The 23,381-nt window shown below is 38.6% G+C and overlaps 1 protein-coding gene across 1 annotated transcript in view; it reads right to left on the reverse strand.

Annotated features, from left to right (window-relative positions):
• LOC131918755 (zinc fingers and homeoboxes protein 3-like) overlaps positions 1–23,381 on the reverse strand; it is a gene marked incomplete at its 5' end in the record, with an annotated part of 38,640 nt that overhangs the window by 8,625 nt on the left and 6,634 nt on the right. The gene's annotated exons all lie outside the window — the stretch shown is intronic.

Consider the following 23,381-nt stretch of genomic DNA (forward strand, 5'->3'; position numbering starts at 1 on the left):
TCATTTAGATACTTCTTACAAGCTTATATTCTTAAAGAAACTCTATAGATCTAATTTACAAACTTATATAGGGCTACCATTAGCATATATTTAATTTAGCAAACACCCAAAGATTTCTTAACATCTCTAACAAGAGAACTTCTACAAATTCGCATATCTTATTTTCATTTTTTTCTATTTCTTACTCTTAAATATCACTATCTCTATTAGAAAGAATCTCTTAACTAGACAAGAAGTACATACATCATTTGTAAAGTTTAGAGTTTATAGTCAGCTTTGCTATACAACACTGGGATTTAGTGAGTGTTGTCATTATAGAGTTGTGATATTTGTTGCTAGGGGACTGTAACATTCCCAGGACGAAGCCACATCCCAAAGTTGCCTAGTTTGCATTCATAGCCCCCAAAGTTAGAAAATTGAGTTTCTGTCTAGTTGCGTTACTTCTTTTTTTTCTACACAATCTTATACTTCTAAGTTTTTCCTACACTATATTACTACGCTATACCTTATACTTATTTTTCACAGATTGAAATTGAGAAAGGGATAGAAGATAGAAAATTTTGACAGAAGAGCATTTCGCTGCAGCATCGGACATCCTTCCAGTCTGCTTTCCTTTTCTCTCGAGGATAAAACCCCTGCGTCTCAATAATATATATAAAATATATATTTTCCATTGCACTGGCATGCCTTTCCACTGACAGGGCTGACTCAGCACTTTCGCCAGAAACTCTGTAATAAAACTATTTTCCTTTATCTTTAGTCCCTATTACTTTGTCTTTAGTCCCCATTCATTTGTCTTTAGTCCCCCCTTTTTAGTCCCTTTTTTATTCCCCCCTTTTTTCTTTAGTCTCCTTTTTCTTTTTTCTTTAGTCCCTGTTCATTTGTCTTTAGTCCCCCCTTTTTTTTAGTCACCCTTTTTTTCTTTAGTCCTTTTTTTCTTTTTTCTTTAGTCCCTGTTCATGGCGCCATTCTTTGAGGCGTTTACCCACCACCCCCACAGTTCTCCAGAGTTTTCTTGAGTGCGAGCAGCGGGAAATATTAGATAGAAGGATTTATTGCGGAGAATCTTGTGGAGATAAACAGATAGAAAATAAAGGATAGCCTCGAGAGGGCCTGGAACCTATTCCAACGTTCCTGGACTGTCTCTGCCCCAGGGTATTTATAGATACACCAAGGGGTGGAGCAAAAGATCTCCTCGCCCAGCACAGCCAAGTGCAGACCATCTCAGACACCTGCACTCAGGCCTGTGGTCCTAATCATCCTCTATGTGGACCTGCTGGGTAAAGCCACGAGGAACCCGAGAATGGGCTCCATAGTCTTTATTCTAGAGGATACCATCCAGGTTCCCTATTTTGTTTTCTTCAATGAATCTCTCTTGTCTTTAAATATTCTTCCCAGAAAGGTGCAGATTCATGAAAGTATGGGCTCTAAGAATCTGGACAGCAACTAGCATTCTGCTTTAGGCAAATAAGCTAAATAGAGGGTCAGAAAAATCACCCTCCAAGCCTGGACATGTTACTACTTTCTATGAATATGCCATCATACATTCCACTCCAGAAAGAATATATATGACTTGAGAAAGGATTCACAGGAAAGGCAGCAGCTATTCCAGCTGGCAGACATATTTCAATCAGTTCCTTCCAGTCTTTGGTAATGAACATTCTCTAGCCTGCTCTCTGTGATTGCATCCTGTTTTCTATAGAGACTTCACTGGGGCTCAAGGAAATTTCAAGAAAACTTGAATATTTGCCAGTTCTTACACTTAACACAAAAAGCAACATGTTTTACAAGTTATTGAAACTGTATTTTAACATCCAGTCCTAGATAATTACAATACCCTGTACTATCTTTATTAAAATTGCTATAACATCAAAACCCGAGTCCCACTGAACCCCATGTTGTTCCTTTTGAAATTGCTCTTCCTCCGTTAACTCCGTTCTTGTCCTCTACCACTGGGCTCACTTTTTAATGTCAGCCTTATCTTCTTCCACATGCAACATGGCGCACTTCCTTTTTCTCTTATTAAATCACCCACCTACGCACTGGTCAACAACCAAGATAACTGGTCTTCTATTGACGGAGCACATTTAAGGAACTACTTTGAGCCATCGACACCTCTACTTTCATGGACTACTTTCAGCTTCATCATAACAACCATTTCCCTATGATTGTGAGCCAAACTTGATGTGCTACAGGGCATTTTGATTATTTTCTAGGATTCCTCAAAATCTCAAAGTTTTTGAGTTGGAGATTATCTACAGAAAAGAATACTGGTGTAACAAAAATTATAAATTACATAAAAAGAAACATGAAGAAAGTAAACTGTAAAGCAAATATTTCAAGAAGCACACTGCCATAGGGAATCAAATTAAATCATTTAATGAAATCATAGGGAAATCAATTAAATGAAAAATTTCCTGTACTCAGGCAGGAAGTAGTTGGAAGAGAAAACAAATCTAAGAATAAATAAATTAGTAAAATTATTTAAACAGATGCTAAACACGTTAAGTGTAACATGGTTTATGTAAAATAATTCCTCTCCAAGACTTTAATCTTGCTCTTTTGAAAAGTGTGATACTATGTACATAGTTAAGTGAAGTTTACTCTCCATCCTCTGATGGTAGTGCATTGTAGTGATGTATTGACTAACAGCAACTATGAAAAACCTTAGCACAAACTATTGAACTACAGCTAGAAATCTCAGAAAAACTCTATGCCAGGTTTGACATATGAGGAAACTTTGCTTTCCACATGGGACACATTCAGTGTAGTCAGAGCAGTAAGGAAATGCACAGGCTGACATTTTAGTCATGAGCTGGCTACTTGTTAACTTTGGGGATCATGGAATTAATCCAGCTCTCTGGATGACAATTGCTAAATTGGTAAGACATTAAGTTACAATGATTTAAACATTAAAAATGACACCCAAAGATATTTTTTGAGTTGCCTTAATCACTTAACTGGCAGAACAGAAAAGTTTTTGCTTGTGTGCATAGATGTTGAAGGTCTTCCCATGGCTTTTAGTAGGTGGAGTTTCTCTGCGCTTTGGAAGTTACTTCCCAATTGACAGACAATATATTAACTATATTTGCTTGGCTGATAATTCAGGCTTGTTACTAGGTAACTCTTACATTTAAATTAACTCATATTCCTTATCTACCCTTTGCCACGTGGTGGTACCTCTTTTCAGCATGGCATGTTTTTCTCCTGCTTCCTCTGCATCTATCCTGTGACTCCTGTATCTCCACCCTTTCTCTTCCCACCATTTTCTCTGTGTCTGGCTGTCTTTCCCAATCTCTTCTTGGCCAGCCATCAGCCAATCAGCTTTTTATTAACAATGAGAGTAATAAATATTAATAGTGTATGAAGATTGTTCCACAGCAGCTTTACTCTTTAAAAGTACTTCCCCATAATCCTCCTTTATGACAACCTCAAATTTGGCTCAGAGATTGTTGGTCCTGCTAGCAGCTAATCAATACATCTTCAATTATAACTGGACTGAGTCTATGGTCTTTTCCCAGTGGTCACAAACTTTATAACATTACCTTCATTAATGGAATTAACTTATCATCAAGAACATTTATCTGGCAGTTATTAAATACATAAAAATTAACCAGACCAAGATGACCATAAAAAAGGTAAAAAGGAGGGTGATTCTGTGGGAAGGAGAAGCATTTTTTTGTTCAAAGTTTCTTCTAAAAATTATATTTATTTGCTCTTATTATTCACTTGTCAACAAAAGGTGTCATGAAGATTGTTGGCTGACCAAGGCAACACGAAAAACCTTCAGAAATCTATAAGATAATGACTGAATAAGCTTAAGACAAATATGGAAAATTGGAAAAGTGTGAAATACATTATTAAGGACATCAGTTAGAAATGTACCAAGAGTAAAAATGAAAAGGAGGAAAAAGAGAAAGGGTATCAATCTTTGAAGTTCAGTTTTTTGCATGGTTCTTCCTTAAAGGATATGGGGTCCTGGAGGACAAGTCCCTGACTAAGAGCATTGGCTGCTGTTCCAGAGGACACAGCTTCAATTCCAAACAGCCACATTGTAGCTCACAACCATGTGTAACTCCAGGTTCAGGGGATCTGACATTCACTGCTGACCTCCTCAAATCCCACCATGTGATGCCCAGACATAATTGCAGAATAAACACTGACACAAATCAAATCATTTTCATAACATGGGTATACACTGCTACAAAATTCCTATTGAATTATATTTTAGGTGGGAAGTGAATACATTACAGGGAGCATTCCTTGTATTCTGCACTTTTGAGATTGCAATAAACATGTTAAACATAATTTTATTGCATATTGAAATGAATCTCCTTTAATTATTATGTAGTCAATAAAATGCTCTACAGGGCAATTATGGTGTGTCAAAAGCAGCTGGACACTATACTGCTCTCCAATCACAGGTCCCAAGGACCCTGTAGCAGAAAAGGCATACCTGGGCTCTCTTCACCCCTGTTGTCCTCAAAGGAGCCATTAAAGGTAGACTTCTGCCATCATCCAAGTTTCTCATGGCCCCTCATCCTTGGCTTACAAGTCTCCTTACAGTTGTTTGTTATCCTTGTAATTCATGTGAAACTTCTTATAGTGGAATTGAAATACTTTGTATTTCCCTTGCATACCAAAAAATGGAATTTTTTTTTGGATCAAACAAGATGGCAGTATCTACTTTGCTGAGTTCCAGCTCCCAGGACTCAGGTGTTCACAAAACCCTAAGGGAGTTTTCTGCCTCTTCACATAGAAGAGCTTCCTCAGGGTGGAGAACATGGCTGTACCCACCCTTTGTCAGCTCAATTCTGTGTACCTTTAATTTGCAGGAACCTTTGAGCATTGAGCAGTGTCCAGCATAAATACCAAAATGTGCTGGTTCCAGAAGTAAACCTTTCCTGCTCTTCACTCAAGGCCAAGTAAAATTGTCTAGGTAACAATCATTGCTAAGCAACACTGGCAAATACAAGCATGCCCATTCTTTCCACACACATCACTGACAGCCCTTGTAGCAACAATGTCAAAGCACATATGCAGTGGAGGCCTGGCTGTCTTGTTTGGCCTTAGTTTGTTCTTATTTGCAAGGCCTTTTCGGTATTCTGAAGTTTCTGTTCTGCCAACAGCTCTCAAATACCTGGCAGCCACTTCCCAAAGAGTTGACTGAGGGGCTTAATTATTACTTATAAATGTTTGGCTGGTAGCTCAAGCTTATTACTAACTAGCTCTTACACTTAAATTAACCCATAATTCTTATCTGTGTTTGGCCATGTGGCTTGGTATCTTTTCTCAGTTGAGCATTCTCATCTTGCTTTTTTTGTGTCTGGCTGGTGACTCCCAACACTGCCCTTCCTCTTCCCAGAATTCTCCTAGTCTGGTCACCCTGCCTATACCTCCTGCCTGGCTACTGGCCAATCAACATTTTATTAAGCCAATTTGAGTGACAAATCTTTACAGTATACAAGAGCATTATCCCACATCACTTTCCTTCTTCAAAACTGAAGAGGCCAGCCAGAGTTTCACAGTGAGATTCCATTTCAAGGGCCAGTGAAAGAACACTCTGGCCCTGAGACCAGAGCCAAGGATAAACACCCTGGCCCCATCTAAGCTGAGGACTTGAAATCCCACCAATCCCTGTGCTTACCCCAAGATCAGGTCACAAAATCCCACCAATCCCTACACATGAATTCCAATCAATTCCTAAGTATGAAATCCAACAAATCCCTGAGCTTGGCCCAGAGTCTGACCACAGAATCCCACCAAGCTTGGGACTTGAAATCCCACCAATCTCTGGCCTTGTCCAAGCTTAGAACTTGAGATCCCACTAGTCCCCATCTTGGAAAGCTCCATTCCGCCAGTAGCCATATATTAGTCCTATATCCTGTTCAGTTTGCTGTTGCTTCTCACTGTAGCTAAGGCAGCCCCCCTCCTGGATTTTCCCTTCCCAATAACTCTCTTAAGTTTTGTTATAAGGACTTTCACAAGAGCACAACTCTGAGTACTTTGCCACAGCAGAGCAGAACTATTACACTCTGACAGGGGAACTTTCCCTTAGGGGAGCAGAGCTGTAAGTTCACTAGAGCAGAGTAGCTCTGTAACTGTAGGGTGAAAAGCGCCAAGGAAAAACACCCCGCCCCTTACTAGACATGAGACCTAGGCCAAGGAAGACACTCTGACCATTACTTGACCCCAGGATCAGAGGTTGAAATTGCACCCTGAGGTCCCTGAAATCAAAATGCCACCAGTCCCTGAGCATGAAATGCCACAAATCTGAGTTTGCCCCAGAATCAGAGCACAAAATCCACCAATCCCAAGCCACGCTGGAAAGCTTAGTCCTCCCCCACAAAATCCTGTATAATGCCTGTACCCTGTTCAGTTTACTCTTTCTCCCTGGGGCAACCATCCTCCTGGATTCTTCTTTCTCCATAAATCTCCAACTCAGAGCAGGGCAGAGCTGGTCAGAGCAGAGCTGTAACAACTTTTGCCAGAGCAAAGCAGAGTTGTAATGCCTTTCTCCAGAGCAGAGCAGAATTATATGGAATTTATCCAGAGCACAGCAGTCTACTTTCCACTGAGAAGAGCAGAACTGTAACACTTTTGCTGGGGAAAGCCCCCCCCTTGCCAGATCAAGTTGTTACACTTGCATTAGGGAAACCTTCCCTAGAGCAAGAGCTGTAACACTTTCCTGGGGAAAACCTCCCACAGGAACACAGCTGAAACATGTCTGCTGGGAAAATTTTCCCTTCAGAGCAGCAGGCATTCCTTGGCTCCTGACTGCAAGGATACCTTTCTCTTCAGAGCTGTAACACTTAAAATTCCTCCATTTCTTTTCTAAGGAGAGGATGGACCATACGCCTGCAAGTATACTTTCCTAGCATGATCAAGTATTGTGCAATAAACACAGTCTCATATGAAAAAAATAACAATCTTAGAGGATTGGGGGCTGAATGGGAGAGGAACTGGGAGGGGAGAAAGGGTAGGAGCCTGCAGCTGGGATATAAAATAAATAGATGAATTAAAACAATTAAAAAATAGCAATCTGTTTGGCAAATACAATTGAGTCTGAAAAAAAAACCTAAAAATGTTTCACAAAGTTTCTTGCTGAAGAAGTAAAAAGAATAAAGTGAAATGATGTTGATTCAAGGACCATCCAGTTCAAACCATATCATTTATTTTGACATTCTAATATCCTGATACTATAAGGAGCCCTAAGTTTCCTTGTTTTTGGACAGAGCTTCTCCTAGACTTCAAACTCTAAATTTCAGGATTTTACTAATTCAGTTCACCAGGTTACTATTAACATGTAGACAGACAGAGTAAAACAGTGTATAATTTGTTTCTCAGTCTTGAAATGGTTAGAATCCCAAGGGAAAACCACTGTGTAATTCATCGATGGGGATACTTTATAAGGCTGCAGATATCAGAAATTGTTACTACTGAACTAAAGAGTCAGCCCAGTTGACAACACTAATAAATTCTAAAGCATGTGTTGGTTTACTGATGTTCTTCCTTTGCCCAACAATGAAACATAGACCTAGTTGAGTTTTTTCATGATGATCCTAGATCTGTAAGCTTATCACCAAGTGACATGGAAAAGGAGCATAGGCATACTGATGATATGGGATGGGATTTAGCTATTAAATATAGTTAATATAAATTAAATTCAATGTCTTCCTGCTAGGCAGAGTTGGAAAATGCCCTGAACACTGAGGCACAGACTCAAATGTCTTGGGAAATGTTCCTTAATATGGAAGGAGCACTTGGTAGGTCAATCACTTCCTGACACCTTCCCTGAGTAAGGTGATACAGATCTGTCCCAACCACAGATTGTGCTACAGAGGAGGATATACAGGAACCCTTGTCTACTGGTTACTTTCAAAGAGAGAATGCGTCCCTGACCTCTTTCTGCAAGTGTTTGGATCCATGTGATAATTTAGTATATTCACAAACCCATTTGATGGCAGGAAAGAGAGACCCCTCCAAAGTAACATACTTAAGTTTGTTTTCATTAACACATTAATGAGTACACTTACACATTACATTTTCCTTCTCTAGCATAGTACAATGTATTCCACTCAAATGTTTCACTTGGGGAGTGACCAATTCCTTGTTTTAAATGAAGTTCAACAGTGACTTCAGAATCCCATTTAGTGGCATACATGAGTGTTTTTCTAGAATGACAGAAATGATCAAATGACAGGAAGAGATCAATTCTATGTTTTCAACTAGTTCCACAATCACTTCAGAATCACATTTTATTCCACATACAAGTGTTGTTCTACAATGACAGAAAAAAAATGATCAACTGATTTAAACAGTTAATGGAATATATTTGAGCACTTAAATACCTTGTCTATTTGTGCATAATTGATCATTTATTAACAGACTTAAGTATCTTGACAGCACAAGTTCACATATGTGTGTCTATAAATATGGATGTATATATGCCTAATTTAATGACCTTTTAATGGGGAATTAGTGTGTTTATATCATTTATTAGATGTACAAAAGGTTTACATGAAGAAGATTCTATTTTCTTCCTGTCAAGTAACAAATAGCCATTGTAATAGTTTAATGGCAGAATGTAACCTTGGCAGGTTGGAGCCAAGGAGCACTACAAATTCACACCATGAAACAGAGCTCACATGTGAAGTTTATAAGAGGATGTTCACAGGTGGACTCTGAGCAAGAGTGGAAGGAAGAGAGAGAGGGGGGAGTAAGGCATGCTTTTTATAAAGGGATATAGTGCATGTGCATGGGGAAAGTGCTCTACTCAGTGGCTACAGTAGTCACAATGTTACAACTTGGTTGCTGCTGCTGCTGTGTCCTGCAACATTCCCAAGGGCAGGTCTATGGAAAGACCTGAATACTAACATTACTCCCTTTGGTTTATTTTAAGTGATGAGAGAAAATAGGAAGGGGTGGTGAGGCAGGGGTGGGGGCATGATGTTCTTTTAGACAGCTTCCTGTTGTCTGGGGGTATAGATATCTCTGGGGTGTTTGTTGGTTCTCATCATCTGGGCAAATTTGGTGGTCATGCACCTTCAGCTCTGTGACTAGTGGTTGGTAGTCCTGTAACAATAGCTGATTAATTGTTTGATTAGAGATTTTTAAATATGTCATTGGAGAAACATAGAAAAGAAATTGATAATGCAAGGTGTGATTAGTAGAGACAGGAGAATGAGAAGGGAAGAGGCCAGGAAGGGAAGTATCCACTTATATATGGGGTTCTCAATCCAGTAGAGTTGAGCATGGCTGCTGAGGTGAAGCCTTATTTTTCTGGAACCGTGGAGAGTTGATTTTGGTGTTTTTGAAAACTTAAAGGAGCAGGATCCTCTTCGGGTTGATGTGTATGAAGATGGGGTATTGAGAAGGTAAGAAGGAAAGAGGTCACTTGGGTAGAGCCTATAGCCTGAGAAGAGCCAAAGGCTGAATCTTTACCCAATCAAGGTGAAGTGCTGTTAGCCATAGGAAGTCGAAGTAGGAATTCAGCTGACAATGGCAAAAGCTAATATCTAGAAGAGGCTCTTCCAGAGGATAAAGCCAAGACTCAAGGAGTGTTGATAATATTGTCTTTTGAATATGCTAGCTGTCACCTACAAAGAATTTCTTGTGTGCTATTTTAGCTTTCCTATTTGATTGATCATTCATTGAGCACAATTTTTCCTTATACAATTTGGGGTATTTGGATAACATCTCCCAACTGGGGGCCTTTCTCTAATTATCTCCATTAGCAAGTATCCAGCCAGGGCCATCTCCAAACAACAATATTTTATCTGAGATACTCCTCAAACATCCAAGGACAAACTATAGATAGATAAGCATTCAGATCACCTGCTAGTTTCCTGAGACAAGGTAAATATATTACTGAGACAGCCGCCAAGACCAGGCAGATGTTAGGTACAAAGCTTTGTTTCTTGTGCAAATTAAGCTTAAACCCTCCTTTCTCCCATAGCCCAAGTCTCCCTTTAAAAATTAACTCAGAATAAAAGGGCTTTTGCACACCAAGTATATCAAGCTGTGACACAGGCTATCCAGCTACCAAGTATACTTCCCCATCCTTGCCAGAAAAATGGCACAGCCAAGATAGGCTGAGACAGATACAGCTCCAAGGGGGGAAAAGGCAGTTTTATTTTACTCATGACTTATAGTGACATAAAACTTCTAACATTTTACCTAACCACTTCTAAGAATATAGTTTAAGCACATAAATTTCATTTTTTGGATCTATTAATCAATTTTAGCCCTTAGTTGACCCCAGCTCCTTTAATCACTCCCCTTTGGGGTTGTAAATGAAGCTGACAATCACTGCTCCTTGTGTTGTTCTTATCACCTCTCCTTGTGACCCTGAGTGCCTCAAATTGCATTGTAAAAAGTATCACTGCTTCTAAGTATATATTATACTGGTACCTCATAGCACTGGGAGACTTGGACTTAGAGGAGGAGGAAGATGGAAAGAACTTAGAACAATGAGAGAGCAGGAGAAGAGACAGATAGGAACTAAGTATGAGAACAGAATTGAAGCTGTGTAGATAGATTTTGACTTAGAACAAAGTGCAGAGACTAAAGACCTCTGTGTACTTAGGTACACTCAAGATTCCAAATATTAATTTCTTCACCACTGGTAGTGTCTCTTTTGGAACTCTGCGAAAAGACTATAAGGGGCTAGACCCCTCAATATTTTTTGTTAGTGAATATTTTTTGTTAGTGAAGTGACAAGGGTGTTCTTTAATGAGCAGTTACTTACTGGGGATGTTATGGGATATGAAAATGCCAAGGAATGCTGGGGGTTTTAGATTTGATTTGGGAAGTCTGGGAGGTAAAATCAGGATCATTGTCTTACTAGAGGGAGGTGGGGATTCTAAATCAGAGAATGATCTCCTAGAGAAGGAGTTCAGAGACCATCTAAGCCCTTCTGTTGGTGGTGCAGAAGTTATCCACCCACCTTGAGAAGGTGACCACCGAGACTAGGAGTTACCTAACTTGTTTGACTGTGGGCATGTGGGTAAAGTCAAGGTGCCAGTTGGTACCTGAGAGGGAACCTCTGGTCTGCTGAGTAGGAAAAGGAGGGCTATGGTATCGTGTGGGGCATTTACCCACCAACCCCACAGATCCCCAAAGTTTTGAGTGTGAGCAGCAGGAAATATTAGATAGAAGGATTTATATTGTGGAGATAAACAGATAGAAAATAAAGAATAGCCTCAAGAGGGCCTGGAACCTTTTCCAACAGGTCCTGACTGTCTCTGCCTCAGGGTATTTATAGAGATGCCAAGGGGTGGAGCAAAAGACCTCCTCCCCCAGCACAGCCTATCTCAGTGCAGACTATCTCAGACACCTGCACTCAGGCCCGTGGTCCTAATTATCCTCCTCTATGGGGACCTGCTGGGTAAAGCCACGAGGAACCTGAAAACGGGCTCCCACAGTATATATGTTATAATCTTCTTTTATTATTTTAGACAAAAAAGGAGAAATGTGGTGGTATTTTATTTCTGCTCTAACAAATAAAGCTTGCCTGAAATTCAGAAGGAGAAGCTAGCCACTAGTTAACTATAGAGGTCTGGAGGTCTATACAGACAGACAGGAAGTGATAGAACTGGGAAGAGAGAGGAAGTGATAAGGTGGGTTGGAGAGAAGAGCTTGCTCTCTTGAGGTTGAGGATTTCATAGAGGTAAGAACATGGCTGGCTTGTTCTTTTTCTCTGATCTTTCAGCTTTCACCACAATATCTGGCTCCAGGTTTTTTTTTTTAATTAATAAGACCTTTTAAGATTCATGTTACATACATGAAATAGCCTTATACTACAAAGGATCATTTATTGAATTGAGCAATCATAAAGTCCTTTTAATTATGTGATTAGACAGAGGGAACTACAGGATTATTTGGGAAAAGGCAACTGAAGTTAGAGAATCTTGATGTAGACATCATACTGACCAGAACCTCACAATATTTGATAAACCACTTGTTTGAGACCCTGTAATAGTACATGTTCCCATGTTCAAGTTCTGGGGTTCTACATTTCTAGGAAGTTGTGCAGGACACTGATGTTGCAGGTTCTTTATCCACCACTTTCATTAGAAAACATTTGCCATCAGCAAATACATTCATGTTGTAACCAAATCACGAAAGGATACACATACGTGACATTTGGAGCATAACCATGAGTGAAATAGTAATCACACCATTAGTGCTGCATATGTTCTTAACTTCCCTTCAGGGCATTTTATTAGTCTTCTGTCCTCACCAGTAAACTAACAAATGGTTATTTTGCAAGAAGATAATAAAAGTTTGTTTGCATCCACAGCCTTTAAAAAATGTAGTTCTGTAGTCCTCTTTATTCATAGGATTATTTATATACCTTTTCCCTTTTCGTGTGGGCTGTGAAATGTGCACACCCAGAGGTAATTGCCTTTTAACTTTTATATTTGAGAATTACATATTGATTGCAGAACAAAACACTGATTAGATATATCCTATCAAAATTCATTCAGCACATGGATAATTCTCCTTAATAGAATGCCCAGGATCAGAACAAACAATATTTGAAGCAGAGAAAATTGGTGAGTAATAACCTCTGACTAAAGCACTTTAAATCATTTCACATACTCACAATCTTCCCACTGCTAGACATTTTTCCACAGTGATATTGGTAGGATATCACATGAGAATCATAATTTTCTTGAGAACATCCTTTTTTCCAAACAAACGCAGTAGAAGTAAATATAAAGTATTTGTAAATGCGAGCTTACCTTGGATGTTTTTACCTCCAGTTCCATTTCCTGAACATTTCCAAGGTGCCTTTGGAACAAGATTTGACTTATAGAATCTCTCTGATAGTGACTTGTTGAATGTGATTTATGTTGACCTGTGACTCAGAATGCAGACTTAAACTCAAAACTTATTGAAAGGCTGAAGCAAATATGGTGTTTGAGCTCAATGATTCTGCTCTAGCCTAGACATCCAGTGACATGCCACATCTCAAACAGAGAAAATGAAGTTTTCATTGAGGTTTAGTGAAGACAATATATCTGTCATCTCCATTTATAGTGCATTCTAAATTGTGTACTATGACAATCAGTCATATTCATTTATAAGTCTATAATCTTCCAAAGAAGCAGAATTAACCATTCAACAGTGGGGTCTACTTTGCAATTCTAGTCCCTTCCCATACCCACTTCCTGTTTGCTCTTACATCTTTTTATTTGTCTGCAATTTATTTGTATAAACTCATTCTCATTGTGTCAGAATAAGGATGACAGTAAGAAAGTCATATCTAGCATGAATTTTTTCACCATTGTTCTTATATTTTTGAGATCATAACTGCCTTGGATCTCCACTCCCTTTCTTGCCTTAAACCTGCCTATATATCCCTCCTTTTTTTCTTGCAACTTCATACCTTCACTGTCCATTAATTGGTCTTATCTTCAGATATGTAATGCACATATAAGCCTAAATACTAACTTCTCAGTCTGTATAATAATTCTCATATATATTTTTTCAATGATGACCATTTGGTAACATAACAAATTCCTGTACTCTTCCCTAGAGAGGACTATTTCTCCCCCTCTCAGCATTTCTTACTTTTCCATAGTTCTTTGAGTAGGATTAAGGCCTCATGGGCTTTTACAATCCACTTTGGCATATCAACTCTTTTTGTCCTTGTTGCTAAGTTTCAATGGACACAGTGTCTGTCATTACCAGGAGACAAAATCTCTGTAGTAAACTCCTCTGGCTTTTGTATTCTTTCCACCCCATATACCACAATGTTCTCTGAGCCTTGATTGTTTGCATGCCTTATTTATTCCTTCTAAAACACAATCACAGGACCTATCAGGAATACAGAAGCTAATTAGTAGAAATAACAAATGGGAACTGGTGTTTTAAGGATGATACAAAAATATATTTCACTTTTTCAAACAGAAAAATGGATACACCTGTAAAGAAATGAATTGAGGTCAAGTAATAATAAGGAAGAATTTAAAAGGTAATAATGTCACAGAGAAACACCAAAGAAAAAGATACCTGTTTTATATAGAAGTAGGCATATGCTCAAGAATGGCTTCTAAAGCTAGGATGAGCTATAAAAAGTCAATTTGTTAGAATGGGAGATGATAATTTTACAAATGTAATAAGAAGAATGTTCACAGATATATGTGTGATGTACTGAGAATAATGTTTCTCAAATTATTAGTGACTTCCCTAAAGGTTACCAAAATTAGGCAGATAATAGTGCAAAGGATGAATATGCTCCTCTCCATAATATATTCAAATGTGGATCCTGAATGCATGCATGAAGTTCATGAATTTCTAGACAAATTATTCAAAGTCTTATATGTTTTGAACCTGGTAACATATAGGTTCTATACAAGTAAAGTATGGATGTTTCTACAAGTTTTTCTAAGAAGATAAATATATAGTGACTCTACATGTTTAGTTGAAATTGTTAATTGGAAAATAACACTTTTAAAAGCATTTAATTTTAAATTATTTATACATATTGTAAAGTACCATGTTGTTATAAAATAAATTTTACAATAATTGGTATAGATCTATCAGCAGACCACAAAGAACTGGGAATGAATTTGAAAAAGAAATGGAGAAAGAATGAGGTTTCTCTAATTTCTTTCTCAGCCCTTTTATCATTTGTATATAGGAGGGCTACTGATTTTTTTTAGTTAGTCCTGTATCCTGCCACCTTACTGAAGGAGTTTCTGAGCTGTATGAGTTCCCTGGTAGAATTTTTGGGGCCACCTATATATACTACCATATCGTTTGCAAATAGGGAAAGTTTGACTTCTCCCTTTCCAATTTGTATCCACTTGATCTCCTTTTGTTGTCTTATTGCTCTAGCTAGAACTTCAAATACTACATTGAATAAATATGGAGTGAGTGGGCAGCCTTGTTTTGTTTCTGATTTTAGTGGACTCTCTTTGAGTTTCTCTCCATGTAATTTGATATTGGCTGTTAGCTTGTTGTAAATTGCCTTTATTAAGTTTAGGTATGTTCCTAGTATTCCTGCTCTCTCTAGGACCTTTATCATGAAGGGATCCTCGATTTTGTCAAAGGGTTTTTCAGCATCTAATGAGATGATCATGGGTTTTTTCTTTGAGTTTGTTTATATGGTGTATTACATTGACAGATTTTCATATATTGAACCACCCTTGCATCCCTGGGATGAAGCCTACTTGGTCATTGTGGATATATTTTTTGATGTGTTCTTGGATTCAGTTTTCCAGAATTTATTTTCAAATGTTAAATGGGCTGAGAAAGAAACCAGAGGAACATCATCCTTTACAATAGCCACAAATAATATAAAATACCTTGGGGTAACTCTAACTAAGCAATTGAAGGAACTGTATGCTAAGAACTTTAAGTCTCTGAAGAAAGAAATTGAAGAAGATATCAGAAAATGGAGAGCTCTCCCATGCACATGGATAAGTAGGGTTAACATAGTAAAAATGGCAACCTTACCAAAAGCAATATACAAATTCAATGCAATCCACATCAAAATCCCAACACAATTATTCACAGACTTGGAAAGATCAATACTCAACTTCATATGGAAAAACAAAAAACCCAGGATAGCTAAAAGAATCCTGTATAATAAAGCAACCTCTGGAGGCATCACGATCCCTGACTTCAAGCCCTACTATAGAGCTATAGTAATAAAAGCAGCCTGGTACTGGCATAAAAACCAACATGTGGACCAATGGAATTGAATTGAAGACCCTGACATTAATCCACACACCTATGAACACCTGATTTTTGACAAAGAAGCCAAAATAGTACAATAGAAAAAAAGAAAGCATCTTCAATAAATGGTGCTGTCATAACTGGATGTCAACATGTAGAAAATTGCAAATGGCTCCCTATCTGTCACAATGCACAAAACTCAAGTCCAAGTGGATCAAAGACCTCAACATAAATCCAGTTACACTGAACCTGATAGAAGAGAAAGTAAGAAGCAGTCTTGAATGCATTGGCACCAGAGATCACATCCTAAATGTAACACCAGTAGCACAAACTCTGAGAACAACAATTAATAAATGAGACCTCTAGAAACTGAGAAGCTTTTGTAGGGCAAAAGACATGGTCAATAAGATAAAATGACAGTCCACCGAATGGAAAACGATCTTCACCAACCTCACATCTGACAGAGGGCTGATGTCCAGAATATATAAAGAACTCAAGAAACTAGACATCAAAATACCTAATAGTCCAATTAAAAAATGATCTATAGAGCTAAACAGGGAATTCTCAACAGAAGAATCTCAAATTACTGAAAGACATTTAAGAAATTGCTCAACATCCTTAGCCATCAGGTAAATGCAAATCAAAATGACTCTGAGATACCACCTTACACCTGTCAGAATGGCTAAGATCAAAAACACTGAAGACAGCTTATATTGGAGAGGATGTGGAACAAGGGGAACACTCCTCCACTGTTGGTGGGAATGCATACTTGAACAGCCACTTTGGAAATCAGTATGGTGGTTTCTCAGAAAATTGGAAATCAATCTTCTTCAAGACACAGCTATACCACCCTTGGCCATATACCCAAGGAATGCTCAATCATACCACAAGGACACATGCTCAACTATGTTCATAACAGCATTATTCATAAAAGCCAGTACCTGGAAACAACCTAGAGGCCCCTCAAACAAAGAATGAATAAATAAAATGTGGTACATATACTCAATAGAGTACAACTCAGCAGTAAAAAAACAATGATATCATGAAATTTTCAGGCAAATGGATGGAACTAGAAAATATCATCCGGAGTGAGTTAACCCAGACTCAGAAGGACAAACATAGTATGTACTCACTCATAAATGGATATTAGATGTAAGGCAAAGGATATCCAAACTACAACTCACAGCTCCAGAAGCTAGCTAACAAGGAGGACTCTAAGAAGGACACATAGATTGCCCTGCAAATGAGAAATAGATGAGATCTACATGAGCAAACTGGGGGTGGGGAGGGTAATGGATGGCAAATAAAGGGGGTTGAGAACATAAGGAAATTGGAGGTTTGAGCTGGAACAGGCACAGAGTGGGAGAGCAAGGAAAGAGATCATGACAAATGAAGACATTAGTCTGGCAATAGACAAGGGCTTGCCTGAACTGGACTACTCTGGTGATCAGATGGCTGAATACATTAACAGTTATCATAGATCCCTCATCCAATGACTGATGGAAGCAGATGCAGACAGAGATCCATGGGACGGCATGAGGCTGAGCTGCTGGAATCCAATTGATGGGAGAGAGGAGGGATTCTGTGGGCAGAGATGTTGAGATCATGATGGGAAAACGTGCAGAAATGAGCATCCACACCAGTAGAAACCCATGAACTTTGGACTAATAGCTGTGGAGCTCCCATAGGACTGGACTAGGCCCTTTAGATATGGGAGACAGTTGTTTATCTTGAATTGTTTGGGGGGGCCCCAGGCAGGGAGATTGGGATCCATCCCTGGTACATGAGTGGGCCTTTTGGAGTCCAGTGCCTAGGGTGTGACACCATGCAGGCCTTGGTGCAGGGGAGAGGGGCTTGGACCTGCCTCAGCTGAGTGTGCCAGGCTCTGCTGATTCCCTACGGGATACACTGACTTGGAAAATGTGGACATGAGAGGTGGGTTGAGGGGTAGGCTGGGGGTCTGGTAAGAGGGAAGAGATGGGGATCTGGGGTTGGTATGTAAAGTGAATAAAAAGTTCTTAATAAAAAAGGAAAAAAATAACAGCCACAAAGCTGGAAATAAAAAAGCAAGTATGTATGGAACTGAGAACCAATTCCATTTGGATATCTTTATCAGGTGAGGGGCCTTGGCTTTCACCCTGTTCCAGAACCTCTAGAGTAAGGTATAAGACCCTGCTGTCCCTTGCTTATGATCAATTAACTTACTCATGAATTCATCCTGGTCCATGGACTTCTTCACCAACACATTTCCCCAGAAGTTGACTCTACAGAAAATCTAGTTAGAAGCAGGTTTATAACAAGTAAACACTTCAGTTATAGTTTTCACTTAATTGAAATTATTACCTGGGAAATAAATATTATCTCATCTATAGTTTTCAACATTCTTTATCACTATAACAACAAATAGCTTTTTATCTACATGTTAACTGTGGTAAAGTTAGTAAAATACATAGACTTGTCAACAGAATCTGTGTTTGAAGGCCAAAACCAGACTTCAGAAGGAAAGCAAAAACAGCATCATGGTGGAAAAATTAAGTGGCTATTGGTAAGTAAAATTTAAATTTCAATTAGATATTGTGTGCTGTTTTCATAATAATGTTCTACATGCAATCTTGATAAAAGTTAACATTCTGTTTACCATTGATCACTGACATTACTCACCCTTTTGAAAATAATATTTTATTTATTCTTTGAAGTGTTCATACTAACATAAAATATTTTATTTAGTTTTGAAAATATATTTTGTCTACCTCCCTCATGTCTTGGTACTCATCACCATGACTTCCAAGAATTTAATGTCACTTTTAAAATCTATTAATAGCCCGCTAGGTCCAATTAGTGCTGACCATGTGAGAATGTTTATGAAGCCATCTACTGGGACATGAGCAACTTGCTACCAGCCACAACCTCAGAGATAAATTAGTTCCCTCCTGTCATAGCCATCAGTTGCCAGTTGCTCCTCAGCTAGTGCTGAGGCCTTGGGAAGTCCATTCCCATTCACATTGAAACTTTCAATGGCAAGATCTGGTGCAAGTCTAGTGTAAGAAATCCAGTTTCTTCAGCTATGTCATGTCCCCCAAAGAACATATCACAATACTTCTCTCCAGATTCAGACTCTTATATTTTTTCCATCCATGTTTCTTGAGCTTGCATGAGCAGAGGCTCAATACCAATGACCCCTCTGCAGATGAGCACTCATAGTAACTTATCATTTTAAGTAGTTATGCGTCTCTGTGTTAACCATTACCCACTACAAAAAAGAGTCTTCTCTGATCAAAATTGTGAGTAGCCAAACCTATGGATATAAATGTAAACAACGTGCCAATATATTTTCACGCACCAACCTTCAGTTTACATAAACAAGCTTTTTACACCATTTGCATTATGAGACATTAAGTCCTTCACTGTGCTAGGCCAGGTCTCACATCATGCCACTACAGCACTAGTGGAGATAATTTTCCTGGCAGGTTAGAGTTGTAGTTTGTGAGCTCCAGCAGTCTGCATGGCAGCCTCTATCACTATGAAAGCAGGCTGGTAAGGAGACGGTTGCCTGTTTTCAGAGAATTGGGCAGTCAATCCCAAAGTCTGTTGTAAAAACAGCAGTAAGTTCTCACCATTTAACTATGTGGGGGAGGGGAGCAATCAGAAGCAATAGCTGTTTTGGATGTCTTTGTTGTTTTTGGTTGCCTCTGGAGCCTCATTGACACATAACTTATAGGGAGTTATCCTGTCCTTATTTCTTAGAGTTTTACCAAAAGTCTTCATCTTGTGGAAGAAATGTTATCAACACTTTCCAGGGACTTTTGGGCAAGCCCATTTCAAGACATATTTCAGACTAAGTTACAAACTGTGGGTTCCACAAGGCATTCTCATATGTCCTAGTTGGGGCTAACCCCTGTCTTACCCTCTCCCACTCTCACTTGTCCTCTTACCCTCATCAACACTTATACCTTCACCCAAGAGTATTCTTGCAGGGTTACTTTAATTTCTGTGTCCAACTGCCCCTCCAATTATATATGCTCAGATTGTAAGGTCATTGATTTCTGTGTAGCGTTTCATAGCCGTTTAGGTTTCTTAAGCATCCTGCCCTCATCTCCTCAGTGCTCCTTGTTAGGACCCTTCATCCCAGAGTCTTCCCCTATTTTGTTTTTATTTTACTGTCTCCTTCCCCAATGGTTCTGTCCACAATGTTTCATTTCTAACTGTGTCTTCTACATGTAATCCAACTTAAATCTACAAAAAATCCAAGTTAGAATCTACTGATGAGGAGACTATATGGTAATTGTTTTTCTGAGCCTAGTTGGCGTCAGTAAGTACCATTTTTTAACAAGTGCTATCTATTTACTTGCTATTGCCATTATTCCACTTTCATTAGAGCTGAGTAATATTCCAATGTATATGCACAACATATTCACCTCATCTGTTCATTAGCTGATGGATATTTAGATTGAATCTATTATCTAGTGTTTATGAATGGATTTTTTCTTGGTTTCTTTTCCAGTGTGTTTGCCATTAGTATATTAGGTAGCTATTGTCTTGTGTGTTTAGTATGCCATCTGCTAATCTGATGAAGTGTTTATCATCACTAATATTTTTGGTAGAGTAATTACCATTTTTCTGGTGATAAAATCATATCATCTGTAAATAAAGACATTATGCTATCCTTTGCAATTTTATCCTTCAATTTCCTTCTTGTCTTATTGCACTAGCCAGGGCTTCAGCTCATTATTGAAAACTGACATGAAGTAAATACCCCTTTCTTTTTCTCATCACAACTGGAATAATTTGATTTTTGATTCCATTTACTAACATGTTGGTGACTGGTTTGTTGTATATAGCTTTTGTAATGTTGTGTGGTATGCCCTCACCATCCCTAGATTTATATTTATCTTATTGTGTCTTTCACTTTTAGCATGACTCCAATTAAGTTTTCTTTGGTGCCAATGTAGATAAGCCTAGTGGGTGCCAGTTGGTCACCTGGAGCAATGGTCCCAGGCAAAGTGAAGAGGACTAATCAGGGGACAGAGTCTGTCACCTGGTCTTAGAGCCTCCAAAGTGTCATAGGTGGGCCTAACCTGGAGACAACAGGGTCCTACACTTGGTGTAGGAGTTCATGCTGCCTGGCTCCTGGTAGTATTGCCAGTACTCTAGGGATTCCTACATGAAGCACAGATGACTGCACGCTGAGAGAGATTTCTGGGTCAAGTATGTAGGCCAAATGAGGAGGTTTTTAGACAGCCTCGGCAGCTGAAACCTGTGCAGCTGGGATTCCTCATTTGGTAGAGAAAACTGTGCTGGCAGGGGTTGTAGTGTCAACTTCTGGGGCAATGTGTTGGTGAAGAAGTCCATGGACCAGGATGAATTCATGAGTAACTTAATTGACTCTAAGCAAGGGACAGCAGGGTCTTATACCTGATTCTAGAGGTTCTGGAACAGGGTGGAAGCCAAGGCCCCTCACCTGATGAAGGTGTCCGAGTGGGATGGATTCTCAGTTCCATATATACTTGCTTTTGGTAATGTTGTAAGTTATTTTAAATTTGTGGATTTACATAAAATATCCAAGAGTTCAGAGTTGTGCTTTTTACTTGATGAATGATCCAAAACTTCATATTATTATTTGAATATTAATTTTATAAATCCTGACTTCATACAATATCTTTCAGATAAATTCTATAAGGGAATATTTCTGTATATGTCACACCAAAAACGTAGGTCTTCTCTTAGCCATAAATAATAAAAGAGAAAAACATAGAGAATGAAAGGTAGGTGTTACATTTCCATATAAACTTATTAGAAAGAATTCTTATCTAAATTATGTAACAGATATTCTTTTAAATCAGCAATATTAGTATTTAAATACTCCATTAGGCAAAATATTAACTATTAAAAGGATATTTATTTTCATTAAATGACTACATCAAAGTACTGTATATGGCGATAGGTAGATGAAAGATAGATAGGATAGATAGATAAATGGATAGATGATAGATAGACAGGAAGATGCGTGGATAGGTGGATAGATAGATAGATAGATAGATAGATAGATAGATAGATAGACAGACAGATAGACAGACAGATATAGATATGCATATCATAAACCTTATAAACCTTATGTGTTACATTTAAGCAGCTCAGAAATATTAGGAAATAAGAATAAAATGGTGATAACCATTAAGAAGAATTTTATTTACAGGAATTATGTGGAGAGAAATGAAGCAGAGTGTATAATAGAAGATGAGAATAAATTCTTTGGAAAAGTAAAAGCAAGGTGTTTTAAATATGAGACTATACAATGAGTTTATAGCAAAAAATTTCATTCATAAGGAGAAAATTTACTCATAATCTCTATGTTTTCCTCAATGTGTCAAGTGTTAGGGTTAAGATCCAGATTTAAGATTATAGCTTGGTGTTCAAATTAAGGTTCACAGCTATTGTCATGGTCATATAAGCCTTCCTTGAACACTAAGTAAATATATAGTTATTAAACAGAATATTGATGATGGATGAAAGATGGATCTTACAAAAGCATCTTCATTGGCAGACATGCTCTATAACTGCATTTTATGAATGCTCTAAGTAGCTCTTTAAACCACATCTCATATAGTTTTATAAAGAGGAATAGAGTCTGTATACATTTTAAATGGATTATTCTTATCATGGAACTTGAATGAATCTGCCACTTTTATCTGAAAATGACTCTACCCATTCAAAACAGGATGATTTCAGAGGAAAATGGCCCCTTCATTATTGTTTTGAGGAGAAACAATGTGCTTCTCTTCAATGTTTCTGCTTCAAAATCATAAACAACAAGATATAAATATGTTGTAGTACTTTTCTGTTTCTGAATACACTGCTATAAATGGACACTGTATTGATCTATCAATGATTGTTTTGAACACTGCCTAAGCCTTAGCAGAAAACCCTAATGATAATTAATTTTGAAAGGTTATTTGTAAAGTAGAATTCTTTCTTTCCTTGGGGACAAGAGCACAGCTTGACAATACATATCATCGCAGAATAAAATGCCTACCTTCTATAGGTAAATAGGTTGCAAAAAGTGAGTTTTGCAACTCTGTGGGTTTCTTGTCCTGAATACCTGAGTAGTCAGGAAACATCTTGGGCTGCTTAGCACATCTCTGATGTCTGGAACTGCAAGGAGACAGACAGTTCAGCCCTGGAGGGCAAGGTATCCCAAACGCCTTGAGGTAATCAAAATAAAACCTCTGCACTGAAGGTGTCCCAGACACCTGGAGCTGTTAGGCAGAGTTCTGATGGCTACAACTCCAAAGAAGAAGCCCAACGCTGAAAGAGAAAATTATCTGACTTCCCAGGAGAGTCAGGCCTGGAACTGCTTCAGGAGGGAAGGTTATCCTGATTCTTTGGGAAAGTCAAGGTATTCCTGCTATGGTGGGGGATGGTCTCCCGCAGAATATACAATTTTAGCTCCAATTCTGGAAAACCACTACAGCTGAGTTTTGCTCAGTCCCCTCTGAAGAAGGATTTTTAGCAGAGCTAGAATATCACAGGAGCTTCCGGGTCCGTGTGTGGATAACATGAGTGGAATGCTTGCCTTAGGTGCACTTGCATTTCATGGCAGACCTAGGGAGGCAGAAGCAGGTGCATCCCTGTGGTTTGGGGGCAGGATGGGTGTACCTAAGGATATCCAGGACACTGCCTCACAAAAAGTA

This window comes from Peromyscus eremicus, chromosome 8b, assembly GCF_949786415.1.
Source record: "Peromyscus eremicus chromosome 8b, PerEre_H2_v1, whole genome shotgun sequence".
NCBI lineage: Eukaryota > Metazoa > Chordata > Mammalia > Rodentia > Cricetidae > Peromyscus > Peromyscus eremicus.